This window comes from Heterodontus francisci, chromosome 19 (genome assembly GCF_036365525.1).
Source record: "Heterodontus francisci isolate sHetFra1 chromosome 19, sHetFra1.hap1, whole genome shotgun sequence".
NCBI classification, from domain to species: Eukaryota; Metazoa; Chordata; class Chondrichthyes; order Heterodontiformes; family Heterodontidae; genus Heterodontus; species Heterodontus francisci.
In genome coordinates, this window is record NC_090389.1 from 68384145 (window position 1) to 68402936 (window position 18792).

Below are 18792 nucleotides of genomic sequence, written 5' to 3' on the forward strand. Positions count from 1 at the left end.
GAAAGTTCCAAACATGTTTGCATCAAGTCCTTATGTTTTTATCCTTCGACCAAAGGCCAGAATATTTCAGCGCTGTAAGACATTGACTGGCTATTTGCCTAGAACTATGAAAAAATAAAATGCAACATATCAATTGTACTTGTATTTTGTAGTCATTAGTATGATTGTTTGCTTAATGTTTCTGAGAGTAGCATTTGTGATTGACATCAATATTATTGAGATGGCTCCATAGGGAAAATCTTGACTCTGTGCAAAAATGTAGAATGAGCAATAGCGAATCAGCTTTCCATTTTAACTCTCCCCCTATTTTTATTTCCAATGAAGTCAATGGAAAAAGAATCAGAAGAGAAATGCAAAATGTGTTGCCGATTCGTTATTGCCCATTTTACAATAACGCAGATAGTTAAAATTATTCCCAGTCACTGTGAAATCCTGTGACTCTTCTGAGTCCTTTTCAGACTAAAAGCTATCCAGTTATGTTATCACACCTAAGGATATAAAATGCCTGAAAAAGTCATAACTACATCACATCATATGCTGATTCTAAAAGCTTTAATGTGCGCAGTGTTGCACTGGAACAGTAAAGGTAGAATAACTGGTTTAAAAAAAAATTGGCTCATTTTGATATCTGCTCTTTGGGAAGTTTAGTTGGAAAATGTATTTATTTTAACTCCTGCAAAAGCATTGAAGTTACTGTTTTCCATATCCAGTAATACCTTAAGAGCTTGAAAGAGGGTCACATTTGCAATCAATCTATCTCTTGTTTATAAGGACTAAAAAAAATCCATATGTTAAACTTTGGACTTTGAAAATTTCCCATTTTCTAAGTGCAAGTTGCAGCATTGGTGCTCTTTCTTAGAGTTATGAAGAGTTTTACTTAACTTTATCCTCTTTCTCTTTATTTCTGTCTGTCTTGCTGACAAATTCGGTAAATACTTTGGTTTAGCCAGTGGAGGAGTTACTGAGCCTAACCATGCGAGGGAACTCAATTACTATACATGATGAAGCTGGCACATCTCCGGGGCTCCTTTATCAGACTGCTGGCATTTGGCCATGTTAAACAGGTCTGTAGTGGGAACTGCACACACTTGATAAAAATTGCACCCCACTTTCAACACCACTCCACTTAACTTACCGTTGTGGTAAATTAAACAGTCTGACTGGAGGCAATTATTTTGGGTGTGCCAGTTTAACAAGCCAAAATGAATCAGTTGCGAATGATGCTGGCAGCAGTAAAGAGCTGTAAACATAGGTGCAGACCTGTTACAGAAGACCATAGGGGCTGGTTTTCATCCCCTTCATTTAGCAGGAATGGGGCGTTGGTGGTTTGAAATAACAGTGCAGCATTTACCACATTACCCTCACCAACATTGGGCTCAGCACCCTTTTGACTGGAGCCTTGAAATGGAGGCCCAGGCACCATTCTCTTCCACTAGATATTGTTGGTGCACGCACCTTGAACAATTACTGACAAGAGTGCTCATGGTGTCGAGTGATGTGATTAGAAAAAATAGTAATATCTGCTGCCTACTTTAATTAGAAAGAAATCATTTTGGTATAGTAATATTCAAAAATGTTCAGCAATATATCTGCAATTAATATTTAGTAAAGACTTGTAAATCCTCAACTGTTCTGTTTCCATAGTCAATGAGTAGTTACTTGTGTTCTGCAAGAATGGACCTCATTGTCCCTTGTACAGGGAGAGGGAAAATTAGCCAAAGTTCCTGCTCCTGGTCATTAGATAGTGACCCTTCCAGGAAAGACTATGGGGGTAATTTTAACCTAATTCTCTGCCCAATATTGACTTCAATCTCATTGAAAGATCTAAGATTCTAAAGGGGCTAGATAGGGCAGACTGAGAGATTATTCTGCTGGTAGGGGAATCTAAAGCATGGGGGTACAGTCTCAGGATAAGGGGCAGATCATTTCGGAGCAAGATGAGGAGAAATTACTTCATTCAAAGGGTTGTGAATCTTTGGAATTCTCTACCCTAGAGATGGATGCTCCATCATTGAATACATTTAAGGCTGGAATTGACAGATTTTTGGTGTCTCGGGGAATCGAGGGATATGGCCAATGGGTGGGAAAATGGAGTTAAATCCTAAGATCCTAATCGTTTTGAATGGCACAGCAGGCTCGATGGGCCATATGGTTCACTCCTGATCCTATTTCTTATATTCTTGTGTTCAAAGTTAACTAGGGTGTAATTTCAGCATTGCACCCAATCCGACCAGTTTCCTAACCGGCGGTTCAGGTTAAAATTGTCCCTATATGTACTGTGGTTGAGAGCGTGAGATTGGGACTCAACTCTGATGCCCCCATAACACTATTAGATTTCCACATTCATTTTCCAGGCTGTTGCTACAAGTCTATAGCTCCCATAGAACAATATCCTAACATAAGTCAGGACAGGTAGAGAGAAATTTAGGAAAACAATATCATAGAAAAGTACATACTAGCAACCTTGCTAATTTTACAGTTTGTTCCCACTAATAAAATAATTAAATACATTTTTTTTCGAAACAAGAAGCAGCAGCAGAGGAGGTCTTTACACACTTGCTCACCATCTGTGTTGTGTAATAAAGTTCATTAAGAAAAACAGGAAACCTTTTAAATGGCCAGGGGACACCTTGAGGGAAGAAAATGACTGGATTCACCAGTTCATTTTACTCAAGTAGCAATAATCTCTGCAGCCATGAAAGATTGTGTGCCCTCACCCAGCTGGGGGTGCCCTCGACCAGTTGGGGGTGCCCTCGCCCAGCTGGGGGAACCCAGCATGGTGGGAAGTCGAGACAACAAAACCTGGCTCTTCATCCAAAGCTAATGGAGAGAAATGCTGCGGAAATTCCTATGCAAGTGCAATTAATTCCTGATTAAAGAATATGCTGTGTGTTTTCTTGATGTGAAGTAAATAGTTAATTAAACAAGTTATAAAGTAATGTTCAGTAATTCTTAGGCTGAATCTTACAGATTTAAACAGCAACTCAAGAATGAGAAACCTTCTTCACAAGAATCTTTCTTTCATTCAACTAAATGTCTGGCATATTCCCAAATTCTATGATATCATTCAATACTTTCATGATGAACACATTGACAAACAGCTCTTCTGTGTGTTAGAAACATGTCTAACTGCCCCAGGTATCCTTTTCCCATTAAGATTTTAGTGGGTCCAATGGATGTCGAGTACAGTATTTTACACCGACAGCTGTTTCACATGTGGATCCTTTGATGTACCTCCGTTACATCATATTAACTATGCACAGGTGAACCTTTGCTGCTTTGGATAGTCTGTTTCTGTCAACTTGCTTCATGACAACTTAAAGCAAGAGTTTTGCAAAAGAAATCAATGCAAAATTATTCAATGTAAATAGAGGAGCTCGCTCCAAGTGTTCCAAACATCACCTAACAAGTTCATTGATTTCTCACTCAGTGAAACTACGTAACACTCTTGTAGTTTGTTCTCATTTCAGGGACCACATTTCCGACAGATATTTGGGGTAGGAATATGCTGTTCCACCTTTTTGGATGTAAAGTTGGGTAACACTTACCAGTTTGGGAGTGGGATGGCCTGCACGCATTCGGTGCCGCCGCTGGTCTCACTGCTTAATTCCTGGAGGCCTTATTTTAGGTGTCCCAGCTCAGAATTCTTCAGTGGCCAATGGTGGATAAGTTGAAAAAGTTTCTTTGGTTTAAAAGCCCATCCCAGGAGTTACAGTCATGCCTCACCACCTCCCCCCACCCCCCCCCCCCCCACACACCACATCACCCCATGCAGCTGCAATCCCTCCTCCGGGGAATTACCTGAGGGCCACTGCTAGCAAGGCAGGCAGCCTGACAGTGATGTCTTCACTCGAGCAAGTTGCCAGCGGAGGCACGACCAGCACCAGTAGCTTGCCACAAGTATGTTAATGAGGCCCGAGGACTAATTTCCATCGATCGTCGGACCTTTCAATTCAGACAGGGGCTGAACTAACTTCAGCACCATCGTGTTATTCCCAATCAATTTAGAAAAATAGTAAATGTTATAGAGGAACATTGATGCCCTGCTGTGATCAGAATTTAGAACAGCCTAAGTTATTGCTAATAGCAACGGCAGTAATCAAACGTGATGGCAAGCTGCAACACCACCAGGATATTTTCAATATCATTTTCAAACAATTGAACTTTCATCTAGAAAGTTTCTGTAACATCACATTCTTTGAACGCTTCCAAATCCATGTGATTGAAAAGTTTGCAACTTTCTTGTGGCCTGCCGCCACAAGGTGCCTTATTTTGCATCAGGAATTATTAGTTTGCATGTCCAAAAATACTCACAGAATATACTACTTTTCCCCTGCTCTAATAAAGGAAATGACAGTCTTGATTTTAAATTTGTCCGAAAGCACGTACATCACTGCCAAGCCTTCCCTTCACGGTAGAATCCAAATGTTTAACCCACTTTGAAATTCTGAACAACTTATTAAAGACCAGCAGAATAGTATTCCTCAGGCTCAGACTTAAACTTGCTTGCAAAGAGATATCGATGATTCATTCCAAGCGAGATTGAAATCTATAAAGTAATTTAGGCAGAAACTTTTTTTTAATTGTCTTTTGAAGCTCATAACTGTGGTAACTACTGCAGGACTGATAGCCTAATTTGTTCAATTTAACAAGATACATTAAAGCAAACAGAAGCAAATGAGGCATGAATAACTCAGTAGAAATAGCAGGTTAAATCCCTAAACTCGTTCTTTTCAGCAATCGTGAGATGAAGCCAGTGTGAGATAATCAGCGAGGGTTTGCACTGTGATATTCAATTAGTCACTTCAATCCAGTTATTAGAAGAGAGGTTATCATGAAAAATGTATTGATACTCATTCACAGCACAGAAAATTGAAGCTTTTGATAAGTAAAGCTAAGTGACTGCTTCTTCTGTGAACAAACTACTATGACAGCTGTATGTTATCAAAGAATAAAATAACATTTGAAAATTAAATCTGAGGTAAAGCTGATCCATTAACATTCAGAAACCACAGTACTCTAGCTTTGTACTTCCTTGTAAAAACTACTCTCACATTCAACTGCAGTACACGTATCTCTATATTTCTGCAATCACCATCTAAAAAATTCCCAATTACATTGACACCTATTTATTTGACCTCATTTTGCTCTGTTAAATATCTTTCACTTTCCATTTCCTAGCCACTAAGTGCCTAACAATGTAACACACCTACATACTGTAGAATTGTATGCATTACTTGCAGAACTTGTGGGCCGAATATCATTTTCACACCGCTGGCAGCAGCGGCGCGTGAAAAGAATGGCGGCCCGCATACATGGGCCACGCGCTGCCACGATCTTCAGCCCGGCGGCTCATTATAATATGCTGAGTGGCCACCAAACACCCCCCCCCACCCCCTCCACCCCCCAATCATGTGGCGGGGGCGGCCCCGGTGATGCCGTCAACTGCGTTGCCCGTTTCTGCGCAGGCGTGGCGCCATTTTTAAAGGGCTGCCAGGCCTGCATTGACAGATGGAAGTTGACCCCATTCCCCACCCCTGCCAACTGCAACAAATATAAAGTTTGATCCCCTTACCCGCCACGGTGGCGCAAGCTTTCCCTGCATGGGAAAGTGAAGGCACGGGAGTGCCACACTTCGCTCGGAAGATCCGGAATTGCTGGTAAGATCGCTCCGGCTTCCATTTAAATGTAGTTAAATAGCTGATTTGAATATTGAAATCGGGTTACGCTGCAGAGTGGCAGATGTACCGCCCCGGAGCTTCTCCACCACCGGGAAGATCGGGCGTGGCATTCCCGGCATCGGGCTCCACGGCGGGCCACTGACGCTTTGATCTTCCACCAGCCCCCCGACCCCCGCCACACAGCCAGACATCGGGAGATCAACAAAATCCAGCCCATATATCTGTAAGCTCTAAAGAAGGGGTGGTAGAATAGAAGGGTCAGATGGGTTTCAGCAGACTTCAAGAGCAGTGATTACAGCTTGTAATGTTATCTTTCAGATTTCTTGTTTATTATAGCATTTCATTTTATATATCATAAATGTCTTCCTGCAATTATCTGTTATTTTTCTGAACCACTACTTTTGTAAAACAATTTTAAAAGCTCCAAGATACTGTCAGTACTACACATAAAATGTTGATTTTTCAGACAGTGATATGACGAAGTGGTAGAAAATCATTGGCCTGCGATCTCATTGTATTTTCACTAACCATTTACATGTTAATCTATTCCAGACTTCAATGCATTTGTCAGTCCTTGGAATTTTGCAAAGCAAAGCATGTCAGATGCCACAGTATTTTCCAAAACATTCCGCATTTACCTATACTCAGCTTTACACTCAGGGATGTTTGTAACATAACTTATTTCCCTTCTTTGTCTCCAAATTAATTGACATCACTCACAATTATCATAGTCTCATTGGTTAAGAGAGTGAGATGGTCCAGCTTTTGGACATCTATGCTGCTAATACTACTCTTTATTTGAGGCACACTAGAGTAATCTGGCAAGGGAGCCACCATTGTCTAGATTTTCCTACATCCAACAATGAACCAGTCACGACTGGAAGACCCTTCTGTTGTGGAGAAGGCCTAAGTGTCAAAGCCTAAAATCCGTGGGGATTCTACTGATTGTCCATGATAAATTTGATGGATGAGCCATGAAAATCCCAGAACAGGATGGCCATGAAGACCATTTAACCCATTTTCCTGGGGGTTCAGCAGTTCTCCCGCTAAAGTAATGGCAGGTGATTGGGAGAACCTGAATGGAAATCCATCTTGCTTGCTACTATCCAGACTGAGGTTTTTGTGGAAAAGGATTCTTGAAAGCATTGTTTGGAAATAATGGCAGACATAGGAGCAATATAATTTACTGCTGATTTGTATGTTCCCTGTGGTTTCTCTCCAACTGTGCTGATGTGTTAGACATTTAATCCAAGGCACACAAAGAACTCTGTGGAGGTCTGTATAATGCGTACTTCACACAAATGAGACAATTGCACAGAATATGTGCAACAAAGCCATGAAAGAGTTATGGGTAGAAGCCAAATAACAATTTCATTTAAAAGCAAAGTAAAATGAAATGGGGATTAATGCAAATGATAATGCCACTGCTTCACAGTCACCTCCTAATATAGAGATTTTTATGCCCACGAAATGCAAGTTTCTGCTAATGAAGTAGCTGCTGTCAGCCTCAGTGCTGTGGGAGAGGTACCTGCAAAAGGAGTTATTAGAATGCAAAAGCACAGGAACAAACATCAACAAGCAAAAATATATCAAAGAAAATATAGATAAGAAGAAAACATTTAACGGTATTCTAAAGCACATTTCAGATTAAAACTTTGAAAGGGCAGAGTAGCAATCCTAGAAACAGCACTGAAAGGGTGAACAGATAAAGAAGCTTACTAATTTACACAAGATTACCTAAAATCCAGACATCTCATGAGACTTAAAGGCATTCTGGCCAAGGGCTCCAAAAAGTTTGAAAGTTTTGCACTCAGTGAAGTTGGTGCCTTTTGAATTAGGCACTTGGGCCTACTTGACTGATTCAGGAAGGCATTTCCAGAACCATCACTGAATTAGCCCTATGGTTTTATTAGAGAATATTTCATTGCTATCCAGCAATAAATATCTCAGTAGCATTCTCCCAGATGATTTTTCAGTGTGCCAGTGCCTCAGCTGAAATTGCCTGGCAGGATTCCCTGGAGGCCCCATTGGTATTAGGATTAAATATTTAACAATTCATTACATATTATTTTCATTAGATAACGGTTCAATGCCAAATGTTTGAATGAATATGAGAGCAATGCACAAATAAATTAAGCACTTGCCCAAAAGGTAGTATTCTTTTATTTGCTGGTTTGGTGGCAGTATTTTAAATTCTATTTGTAGTGCCATTATTTAGACCAAATAAAAAAAAATGCCCTTGTTCCCCTTATGTGGTTGAAGAATTACTCGATAAAAAGGAAATATACAAATTGGTTTGATCTCATCTTCAGTTTTAGATTTTTTGGCCTCCCTATAAAAACTTACATCCGAAACAATGGGACAGTCTATTTGATATTGTCTGTAAATAGTTGTTTTGAAGTGAATTACTATTTGCATTATTTTGTTCAATATGTTTTATTTTATATATCTACCATGAAAATCATAAAAGACAAAATATTAATGTTCTTCTTCTTCTTCTTCTTAGGCAGTCCCTCGGGAATGAGGATGGCTTTCTTTCGCTCCAGGGTTGCGGGTCCTTAGGTGACTGAATAGTCCAATTCTGGATCCGCACACTTTGCCACAGGTGGGGCAGGTGGTGTTTGATGAGGCGAGTGGATGAGATGCTCAAATTTCTGAACACTCCTTTCGTTGTTTGCATTTGGTCACTGCCTGGGCAGGTCGACTTTGTTCGAACTGGCTGGCACCTTCGTAGTTGCTTCTTCTCCATTTTGGGCAGTCTCGGGTAAGAGATTCCCATGAATCAGTGGAGATGTCACATTTTATCAGGGAGGCTTTGTAGGGTTTCCTCTGCCCTCCTGGTAGCCTCTTGATGTGACGGAGATTGGAGTAGAAAGCTTGTTTTGGGAATCTTGTGTCAGGCATGCGGACGATGTGGCCTGCCCAACATAACTGACTAGTCATGACCAGGGTCTCGATACTGGGGATGTTGGCTTGAGAGAGGACACTGATATTGAGGCGCCTGACCTGCCACTGAATTTGCAGGATATTGCAAAGACAATAATAATGTTAATAATTATTAATTAATGTTATTATTAATTAAGTTGTGGCTTGAAAACTGTTGGTTAAAACAAGAAGCTGCAATCTTAGTTTAAGTGATAGATATTTTAGAACATTACAGCGCAGTACAGGCCCTTCGGCCCTCGATGTTGCGCCGACCTGTGAAACCATCTGACCTACACTATTCCATTTTCATCCATATGTCTATCCAATGACCACTTAAATGCCCTTAAAGTTGGCGAGTCTACTACTGTTGCAGGCAAGGTGTTCCACGCCCCTACTACTCTCTGAGTAAAGAAACTACCTCTAACATCTGTCCTATAGCTATCACCCCTCAACTTAAAGCTATGTCGCCTCGTGTTTGCCATCACCATCCGAGGAAAAAGACGCTCACTATCCACCCTATCTAACCCTCTGATTATCTTATATGTCTCTATTAAGTCACCTCTCCTCCTCCTTCTCTCCAACGAAAACAACCTCAAGTCCCTCAGCCTTTCCTCGTAAGACCTCCCCTCCATACCAGGCAACATCCTAGTAAATCTCCTCTGCACCCTTTCCAAAGCTTCCACATCCTTCCTATAATGCGGTGACCAGAACTACACGCAATACTCCAGGTGCGGCCTCACCAGAGTTTTGTACAGCTGCAGCATGACCTCGTGGCTCCGAAACTCGATCCCTCTACTAATAAAGGCTAACACACCATATGCCTTCTTAACAGCCCTATTAACCTGGGTAGCAACTTTCAGGGATCTATGTACCTGGACACCAAGATCTCTCTGTTCATCTACACTACCAAGAATCTTCCCATTAGCCCAGTACTCTGCATTCCTGTTACTCCTTCCAAAGTGAATCACCTCACACTTTTCCGCATTAAACTCCATTTGCCATCTCTCAGCCCAGCTCTGCAGCCTATCTATGTCCCTCTGTACCCTATGACATCCTTCGGCACTATCCACAACTCCACCGACCTTAGTGTCATCCGCAAATTTACTAACCCACCCTGCTACACCCTCTTCCAGGTCATTTATAAAAATGACAAACAGCAGTGGCCCCAAAACAGATCCTTGCGGTACACCACTAGTAACTAAACTCCAGGATGAACATTTGCCATCAACCACCACCCTCTGTCTTCTTTCAGCTAGCCAATTTCTGATGCAAAGCTCTAAATCACCTTCAACCCCATACTTCCGTATTTTCTGCAATAGTCTACTGTGGGGAACCTTATCAAAAGCCTTACTGAAATCCATATACACCACATCCACTGCTTTACCCTCATCCACCTGTTTGGTCACCTTCTCGAAAAACTCAATAAGGTTTGTGAGGCACGACCTACCCTTCACAAAACCGTGCTGACTATCGCTAATGAACTTATTCTTTTCAAGATGATTATAAATCCTATCTCTTATAACCTTTTCCAACATTTTACCCACAAGCGAAGTAAGGCTCACAGGTCTATAATTACCAGGGCTGTCTCTACTCCCCTTCTTGAACAAGGGGACAACATTTGCTATCCTCCAGTCTTCCGGCACTATTCCTGTCGACAATGACGACATAAAGATCAAGGACAAAGGCTCTGCAATCTCCAAAATAAAAGCAAAATACTGCAGATGCTGGAAATCTGAAACAAAAACAAGAAATGCTGGATTCACTCAGCAGGTCTGGCAGCATCTGTGGAAAGAGAAGCAGAGTTAACGTTTCGGGTCAGTGACCCTGACCCGAAACGTTAACTCTGCTTCTCTTTCCACAGATGCTGCCAGACCTGCTGAGTGAATCCAGCATTTCTTGTTTTTGTCTGCAATCTCCTCCCTGGCTTCCCAGAGAATCCTAGGATAAATCCCATCTGGCCCAGGGGACTTATCTATTTTCACACTTTCCAAAATTGCTAACACCTCCTCCTTGTGAACCTCAATCCCATCTAGCCTAGTAGTCTGTATCTCAGTATTCTCCTCCACAACATTTTCTTTCTCTACTGTAAATACTGACGAAAAATATTCATTTAACGCTTCCCCTCTCTCCTCTGATTCCACACACAACTTCCCACTACTATCCTTGATTGGCCCTAATCTAACTCTAGTCATTCTTTTATTCCTGATATACCTATAGAAAGCCTTAGGGTTTTCCTTGATCCTATCCGCCAATGACTTCTCGTGTCCTCTCCTCGCTCTTCTTAGCTCTCCCTTTAGATCCTTCCTGGCTAGCTTGTAACTCTCAAACGCCCTAACTGAGCCTTCACGTCTCATCCTAACATAAGCCTTCTTCTTCCTCTTGACAAGCGCTTCAACTTCTTTAGTAAACCACGGCTCCCTCGCTCGACAACTTCCTCGCTGCCTGACAGGTACATACTTATCAAGGACACGCAGTAGCTGCTCCTTGAATAAGCTCCACATTTCGATTGTGCCCATCCCCTGCAGTTTCCTTCCCCATCCTACGCATCCTAAATCTTGCCTAATCGCATCATAATTTCCTTTCCCCCAGCTATAATTCTTGCCCTGCGATATATATCTGTCCCTGCCCATCGCTAAGGTAAACCTAACCGAATTGTGATCACTATCACCAAAATGCTCACCTACATCTAAATCTAACACCTGGCCGGGTTCATTACCCAGTACCAAATCCAATGTGGCATCGCCCCTGGTTGGCCTGTCTACATACTGTGTCAGAAAACCCTCCTGCACACACTGGACAAAAACTGACCCATCTAAAGTACTCGAACTATAGTATTTCCAGTCAATATTTGGAAAGTTAAAGTCCCCCATAACAACTACCCTGTTACTCTCGCTCCTGTCGAGAATCATCTTCGCTATCCTTTCCTCTACATCTCTGGAACTATTCAGAGGTCTATAGAAAACTCCCAACAGGGTGACCTCTCCTCTCCTGTTTCTAACCTCGGCCCATACTACCTCAGTAGACGAGTCCTCAAACGTCCTTTCTGCCGCTGTAATACTCTCCTTGATTAACAATGCCACACCCCCCCCTCTTTTACCATCTTCTCTGTTCTTACTGAAACATCTAAATCCCGGAACTTGCAATATCCATTCCTGCCCCTGCTCTACCCATGTCTCCGAAATGACCACAACACTGAGATCCCAGGTACCAACCCATGCTGCAAGCTCACCCACCTTATTCCGGATGCTCCTGGCATTGAAGTAGACACACTACTATAAGTTAGACATAGATATTTGTATTCGATTTTATATGACTTTTATTTCTTGAGAATATGTCTATTTACTAAAAAGTCAGCACATTTGAAATAATAACTGACATGATGGACTAGCCTCAATGAAACCATCTAAATGGTTCAATAAAAGTTGTTATTTTAATCTCACTGAGTTGGGTCCTGTGCCTAACTATTGCTTCTCGGCCTTTCGGCTAAGATCAAGTGGAGTATCTGTTCTTATCAGTTTACCAGGCAGGGGAGAGATCATAACCAGTGACCGTTGATCCTGCAAGTGCTGTTTTTGTGCTTTTTTGGGGAGGTTTCAGTGCCGATTTTACGGCATTTCACCCTTTGGGATTGGAGATCTATCGTGGTTATTGTTTTCCTGTTGATTGGGGTTTTAGTACCTCTCCCAGGAAAGCTTCAAGCAAAAAAATGGCTGCAACAAACACCAAAGCTCCAGGCCAGGGGGTACGTAACACCGGTAGGATGGCGGTGAAAGATAGCAAAGGAGGTGCACCCATTGACCGCGCCTTCTTCATTAATAAAATCCTGATTGAATGCAGTGGATTCCAAGCTGCGGACATCTTCTGCCTGCAGGACATCGCCAGCAGTGGATATTTCGACGTAACTTTCAAGAATGTGGGGGGATGCATCAAGTTCCTGCAGGTCTTCAACGAGAGAGGAAACCAGGCGCCGCTGTCCATCCTCACAGTGGAGCCACTCTTCATGCTGCCATCGCAATACAACTGGGTGGTGACAATCCACCTCTACAACCCCATGTTCCTGTCATTGATGTGCTCATCTTCCTCACCAGGTATGTCGCGGTGGCCGGCAGCAGCACTGAGGTCAAGAACCTCTTTGGGATTTGGACTAGCAAGCGGCAGGTCAAGGTCACCTTGAAGGTTGATGCCAATGGAGCCGTCATCCATCCTCCCTCCAGCTTCGCTGGAGTCAAGGCTTCTTGGTCTACACAGGGCAGCCCAGAATTTGCTGGACCTGTGGCAAATCTGGTCATGTGGCGGCCAACTGCAGCACAGTCGTCTGCAAGAACTGCAAGCAGGAAGGCCATCACACAAAGGACTGTAAGCAGAGTAAGTGTTGCAACCTGTATGGTGGGGCAGGCCACCTGTACAAGACCTGCCCCAAATGCTGCCTCAGTTACACACAGGAGGCAAGGTCCAAGGAAAGGCTGGAGGAAGGAACGGTGAATGTGCATCATGTTGCAAAGGAGACTAGAAACCCTCCCCCAGCGAGGAAAATCCTTCTGAGAGGGAGAGGAAAGGGGTGGCAGCTGCAACCAGTGACCCAAAACCTACCCCGTGCCCGGAAACTCCTTCTCAACACACAGAATCCATGGAGGAAAACCACAAAGAAGAAGCCCCCAAAAAAGTAACTGGTCACCATCCAAACCAGTGGCAAGAGGAGGCAACCGTCTGAGACAGACTGTGGCAGCTGCTCTTCATCGGACGAGGAAGGGCCGGAAAGAAGGCGCTTGCAAAAGAAGTGGCAGAACGCAAAGGCTCTGGAAGAGAAAGCCCCCCAGCTCAATGGCACTGGCAGCAGCGATGGCCCCAGCGCACCTCAACCCCTAAGCGCTGAACCCAGCAAGATGCTCAGCGCATTCCAGCTCCGGGAGACCGAAAGCAGTGAAGCATCCAGCGCACTCCAGCTCCAGGAAGCCGAGAGCAGAAAAGTCCTCGAAGAGGAACAGAGGGGAAAGCCACCACCAGCAGAGGACAATCCAAATCTTGCTGCCTGCAAGACCCCCCCCCGATATCACCCCAGCTGAACAAACCCCCCATGAGTCACCAAAAGGGTTTTCTGAGCCCAACGCACGTGCAACAGCTTGTGCACACTATGGGTATGCAGGAACATACCAAAGGACTGGGACTAGCAAAGACACCTGGTATGGTAAACAACACCCAGCTTTAAATGGGTATAAAGATTGCTTCTATTAATGTGTGTAACGTTAAATCCACTACACGATGTGTTTCGACCTTGGGTTACCTTGCCAAGGTCAAAGCCGACCTACTGTTTCTGCAGGAGTGTGGGCTACCGCACCTCAGCACTTACAGGCAATGGTCACGATGGTGGTCCCACGGGCCATCGATCTGGTCGAGGAAAATGATTCCCATTCATCTGGCCTGGGTATTCTGCTGTGGGGAGGCACCTTCACCATCTCCGAAGTTAAGGAGGTGGTGGGCGGTTGCCTCCTCGTAGCAGGCATAATGTACAATAGTGCTCCGCTCCGGTTAATCAATGTGTGCACCCTGGTCCAATACAGCGAGCGGCTGACCGTCCTCGAGCAACTCCCACTGCTGCTAGCGATATCCACACCGGTCATTCTAGGTGGTGACTTCAACTGCATCATTGATGCAGCTGGACGATCCAGCAGTGATGACAGCAAACTGGACGCTACGTCCAGATTCCTCATGGAAACAGTAAAAGATGCCAAGCTGCACGACATCTTCAGCAACCCTGTACCTGGTCAAGACTGGACGGGTCTGCCCATTCCAGGATTGACATCCTGTTTGTGTCCCATGCTTTCACGATCAGATCCACCGATGTCAAGCAGGTGTTCTTCACTGACCACTGCCTCCTACTGGCTGACTGTCATCTACAGGACAACCAGCGGGTTAACAGGGGGACATGGAAACTGAATGTTACACTGCTGACCCCAGAGAACATTGAGGAACTCAAAAGGAATTACAAAGGTTGGAGAACTGTGAAACCCCTCTTTGAGTCTCCAGTTCACTGGTGGGAAGCGATCAAGGTGAACATCAAGAGGTTCTTTATTCTCAAAGATGTTCAGTAGATGAGAGAGTGACAGAGGGAAATGTCCCAACTCCAGAAAAGAATGCATAATCTGCTCCAGCTGCAGTCAATGGGGGTCGAGGTCAAGGAGGATCGCCATGAGGTGAAGAGCCAGCAGGCCTCGCTCTTTGCCACGGAGGCCTGCAAGATCATCTTCTGGTCCAGAGTCCGCTCCGTTGAGCAGGATGAGACGTGCTCGCGTTACTTCTTCCAAAAGGTACACAGAGAGAGCTCTGTGATCAGCAGCCTGAAGGAAGAGGATGGCTCGGTGACGTCATCGCAGTCTGACATACTCAGGATCAGCAAATCCATAAAAGCCGGTCTGTCTCATATTGGGTCAAGTCTGCTCTGGAGCTGGTGATTCATCCTGATCAGACCTGCATTGTACCCGGCAGGAAGATCTCTGATAGTCTCGCGCTACTCAGGGATATAATCGCCTATGTACGGGACAGGGAGGTGGACACCTCGCCTCATCAGCTTGGACCAGGAGAAGGCTTTTGACAGGATATCACACACATACATGACGGACGTGCTCTCCAGAATGGGGTTTGGGGAGGGAATCTGCAATTGGATCAAACTTCTCTACACAAACATCAGTAGCGCAGTCTCAATCAATGGGTGGGAATCAGAAAGTTTCCTGATCCAATCTGGAGTCAGACAGGGCTGTCCTCTCTCCCCTGCCTTGTTTGTTTACTGTATCGAACCTTTTGCTGAGTCCATTAGGAAGGATGCAGGCATAAGAGGAGTGACAATCCCAGGCAGCGGAGGCACACAGGTCATAGCCTCCCTGTACATGGACGACGTCTCCATCTTCTGCTTGGATCAGCTGTCCATTCGCAGGCTGATGAACATCTGCAACCAGTTCGAACTGGCCTCGAGAACCAAAGTAAATCGCGGCAAGAGCGAGGCCATGTTCTTTGGGAACTGGGCTGACCGATCCTTTGTCCCCTTCACTGTCAGGTCAGACTACCTGAAGGTGCTGGGGATATGGTTCAGAGGGGCCGGGGCGTGTGCCACAACCTGGAAGGAACGAGTAGCCATGGTACACCATAAAGTGAGCATGTGGGAGCAGTGTTCTCTCTCCATTACGGGCAAGAACCTGGTCATCAGGTGCGAGGTGCTCACGTTGTTGCTGTACATGGCGCAGGTCTGGACCATACACCACTCCTGCGCTGTGGCGGTCACCCAAGCCATTTTCCGCTTTATCTGGAGATCCAAAATGGGCCGTGTCTGGAGGGACACGCTGTTCAAACCTCTGGATAAAGGGAGAAAAAACGTACCCAACATCGCCCTCATCCTGATGGCCACCTTTGTGTGCGGCTGCATCATGCTATGCGTAGAACCACAGTACTCAAACACCAAGTGTCACTATGTGCTGAGGTTCTATCTGTCCCTGCTGTTGCGAAGGATAGGTCTAGCCACATTGCCGCGGAACACTCCATCCATTTGGACTGTACCAGACCACCTATCCTGCGTGGAAAAGTTTGTGCAGAAAAACACCTTTGACCACCAATCCACCAGGCAGTGGTCTGCATGGAATGTCCTCAAGGCCCTACGGGAGAAGGAGATGGTGGATCCTGTCAGATAGTTCCCCGAGCAGACTGCCAAAGTCATTTGGCAGAATACCTTATGACCAGAACTTTCAAACAAGCACCAAGACGTAACTTGGCTGGCCCTCCCCATCAGATCCTTCCTGCACACCCGGAATCTCACCGCCTCCACACGCTGCCGTTGAGGTGGCTGTGGTGGGGAAGAGACTGTTGCCCACCTCCTTCTGGAATGTGCCTTTGCAAAGCAGGTGTGGAATGAGATGCAGTGGTTTTTGTTGAGGTTCACCCCGAGCAGCTCCGTAACACAGGAGTCTGTGTTCTACCGTCTATTCCCAGGGACGTATACCAAGATAAATATCAACTGTTGATGGAGGACCATCAACTCGGTGAAAGACATTCTTTGGTCTGCCTGAAACTTGCTGGTCGTCCAGTGCAAAGAGTTGTCTACGATCAAGTGTTGCAGACTGGCACATTCCAAGGTCCAGGACTACGTGCTGAAGGACGCACTAAAGCTTGGGCAGCCACCGCAAAGGCTCAATGGGGGAAGGTCACTGAGTAAGATCCTCCCGCCATATTGAACTGAGGGGCTGGAACCTGTGTAAAACCCCTCGGGCTGTATGCACCAAAATATGGTTTTGCTGTGTAATGCAAATGTACATTGCATGTAAAATGGAATGGAAGGGTTGTGAGGCAACTCACGTTCTGTATTGAAGAAAACTGATTTCTTTTGCACTTTCTGGAATGTCAACTTGGAACTGTCTTGTAATGCATTTTTTACAGATTTTTATGAATAAAGTATATTTTTGGGAAACAAGGGTCCTGTGCCTAACTGTAAGAGACAGAGGGAAGCGCTAGTAGACTGAAAATATGTATAAAGAGCTATCCGTCGTTCAGATGAAAGGTTAAACTGAGGTTGTGTTTGCCTTTTCAGATGAATATAAAAGAAGAGCAAGAGAGTTCTCCCCAGTGTCCTGGCCAATATTAATCCCTTCACCAGCATCACTGAAAGCAAATAATCTGGTCATTATCACATTGCTGTTTGTGGAAGCTTGCTGTGCACAAACTGCCTGCCGCATTTCCTACGTTACAAAAGTGACAACACTTCAAATAAGTACTTGAGTGTTTTGGACTTCCTGAGGTCATGACACGCACCATGTAAATGCAAGTTCTTTCTTTACAGAAATACAGCTCAGACTACTTGTGTGGAAGGCCAAATGCCTAGTTTTGAGGTTAAATATTTTCTCCAGGACACATGAACAGGTATATTGATTTTTAGAATTGTGATATGTGACAGGACCAAGTTTATTTTCTTTATTCACACCAAGTGCTTAAGCAAAAACATATTTTATTTATCTTCCAGAAACCAATCGAAAATACAAACCTCATCTCTCTAAGCATATTTATTACAAACCTCTTTCCAATTCTTTCACTGACTTGGGCATCCCACCCATACTCCCACATCCAAACACTCCTCTCTCCCTTTGCGACAGCAAAACTTCTGATTTACCATGAACAACATGGGAGATCCACTCGTGTTCTATTGAAATATACTGGTAATGCCTGGGAAAGCTAAAATTTGTCCAACGAGCAGTGGCATTAAACAAATTATGATAACAATAGTTGAATCAAGTTGAAAAAAATCAAAATTTCCTTTACCATGGTGCTTGTTTTATTTCGGAGATTGATTAAATGTTTACACCATGTGTAATGTGGCAAAAACAGTGGCTTAAACACTAAATACTTTCCAAACATTGAGTAAGCTCCAGAACTGTCTCTGTAATTAGAGTGCATTGCATGCTTGAAGGTCAACATCAGAGCGAGGCTATGTTAACTCACAGTGGGACTGCTAGTCACAAGATCTGATCAGCATCAAAGTTAGCTGAAGAAACTGCGATGTATTTAATGTTTGATTGTCAATGAGGCTGTACACATCCCACCCTTGCTTCTGGTACCTGCTACCCAGTTCTTTTTCATGATATATATATATATATATATATTATGAAACACAATGTCATACAATTAACACAGTGGCGGCGCAGTGGTTAGCACTGCAGCCTCACAGCTCCAGCGACCTGGGTTCAATTCTGGGTACTGCCTGTGTGGAGTTTGCAAGTTCTCCTGGTGTCTGTGTGGGTTTTCTCCGGGTGCCCCGGTTTCCTCCCACAGCCAAAAGACTTGCAGGTTGATAGGTAAATTGGCCATTATAAATTGCCCCTAGTATAGGTAGGTGGTAGGGAAATATAGGGACAGTTGGGGATGTGGTAAGGATATGGGATTAGTGTAGGATTAGTATAAAATGGGTGGTTGATGGTCGGCACAGACTCGGTGGGCCGAAGGGCCTGTTTCAGTGCTGTATCTGTAAACTAAACTAAACACAATGTTTCATTTCCTGTGTTGATGAACCTCAGATTACCATTTAGCTGATGATTTCTTTGCCCAAGGCTTCTTAATTGAGTCAATTAATTAATGGGCTTGCTGAGTAAATGCCTCCAGTCATAGGTGTCATTGAACTTCACAATTCAAGTTGCATCGACCTGTTGTGGCATGA

The 18792-nt window shown here is 44.2% G+C and overlaps 1 long non-coding RNA gene and 1 pseudogene across 1 annotated transcript in view; one reads left to right on the forward strand and one right to left on the reverse strand.

The window, feature by feature from the left end:
• LOC137380149 (uncharacterized) overlaps positions 1-18792 on the reverse strand; it is a 90699-nt gene that overhangs the window by 28851 nt on the left and 43056 nt on the right. The gene's annotated exons all lie outside the window — the stretch shown is intronic.
• LOC137380458 (U2 spliceosomal RNA) lies at positions 12070-12230 on the forward strand (annotated as a pseudogene).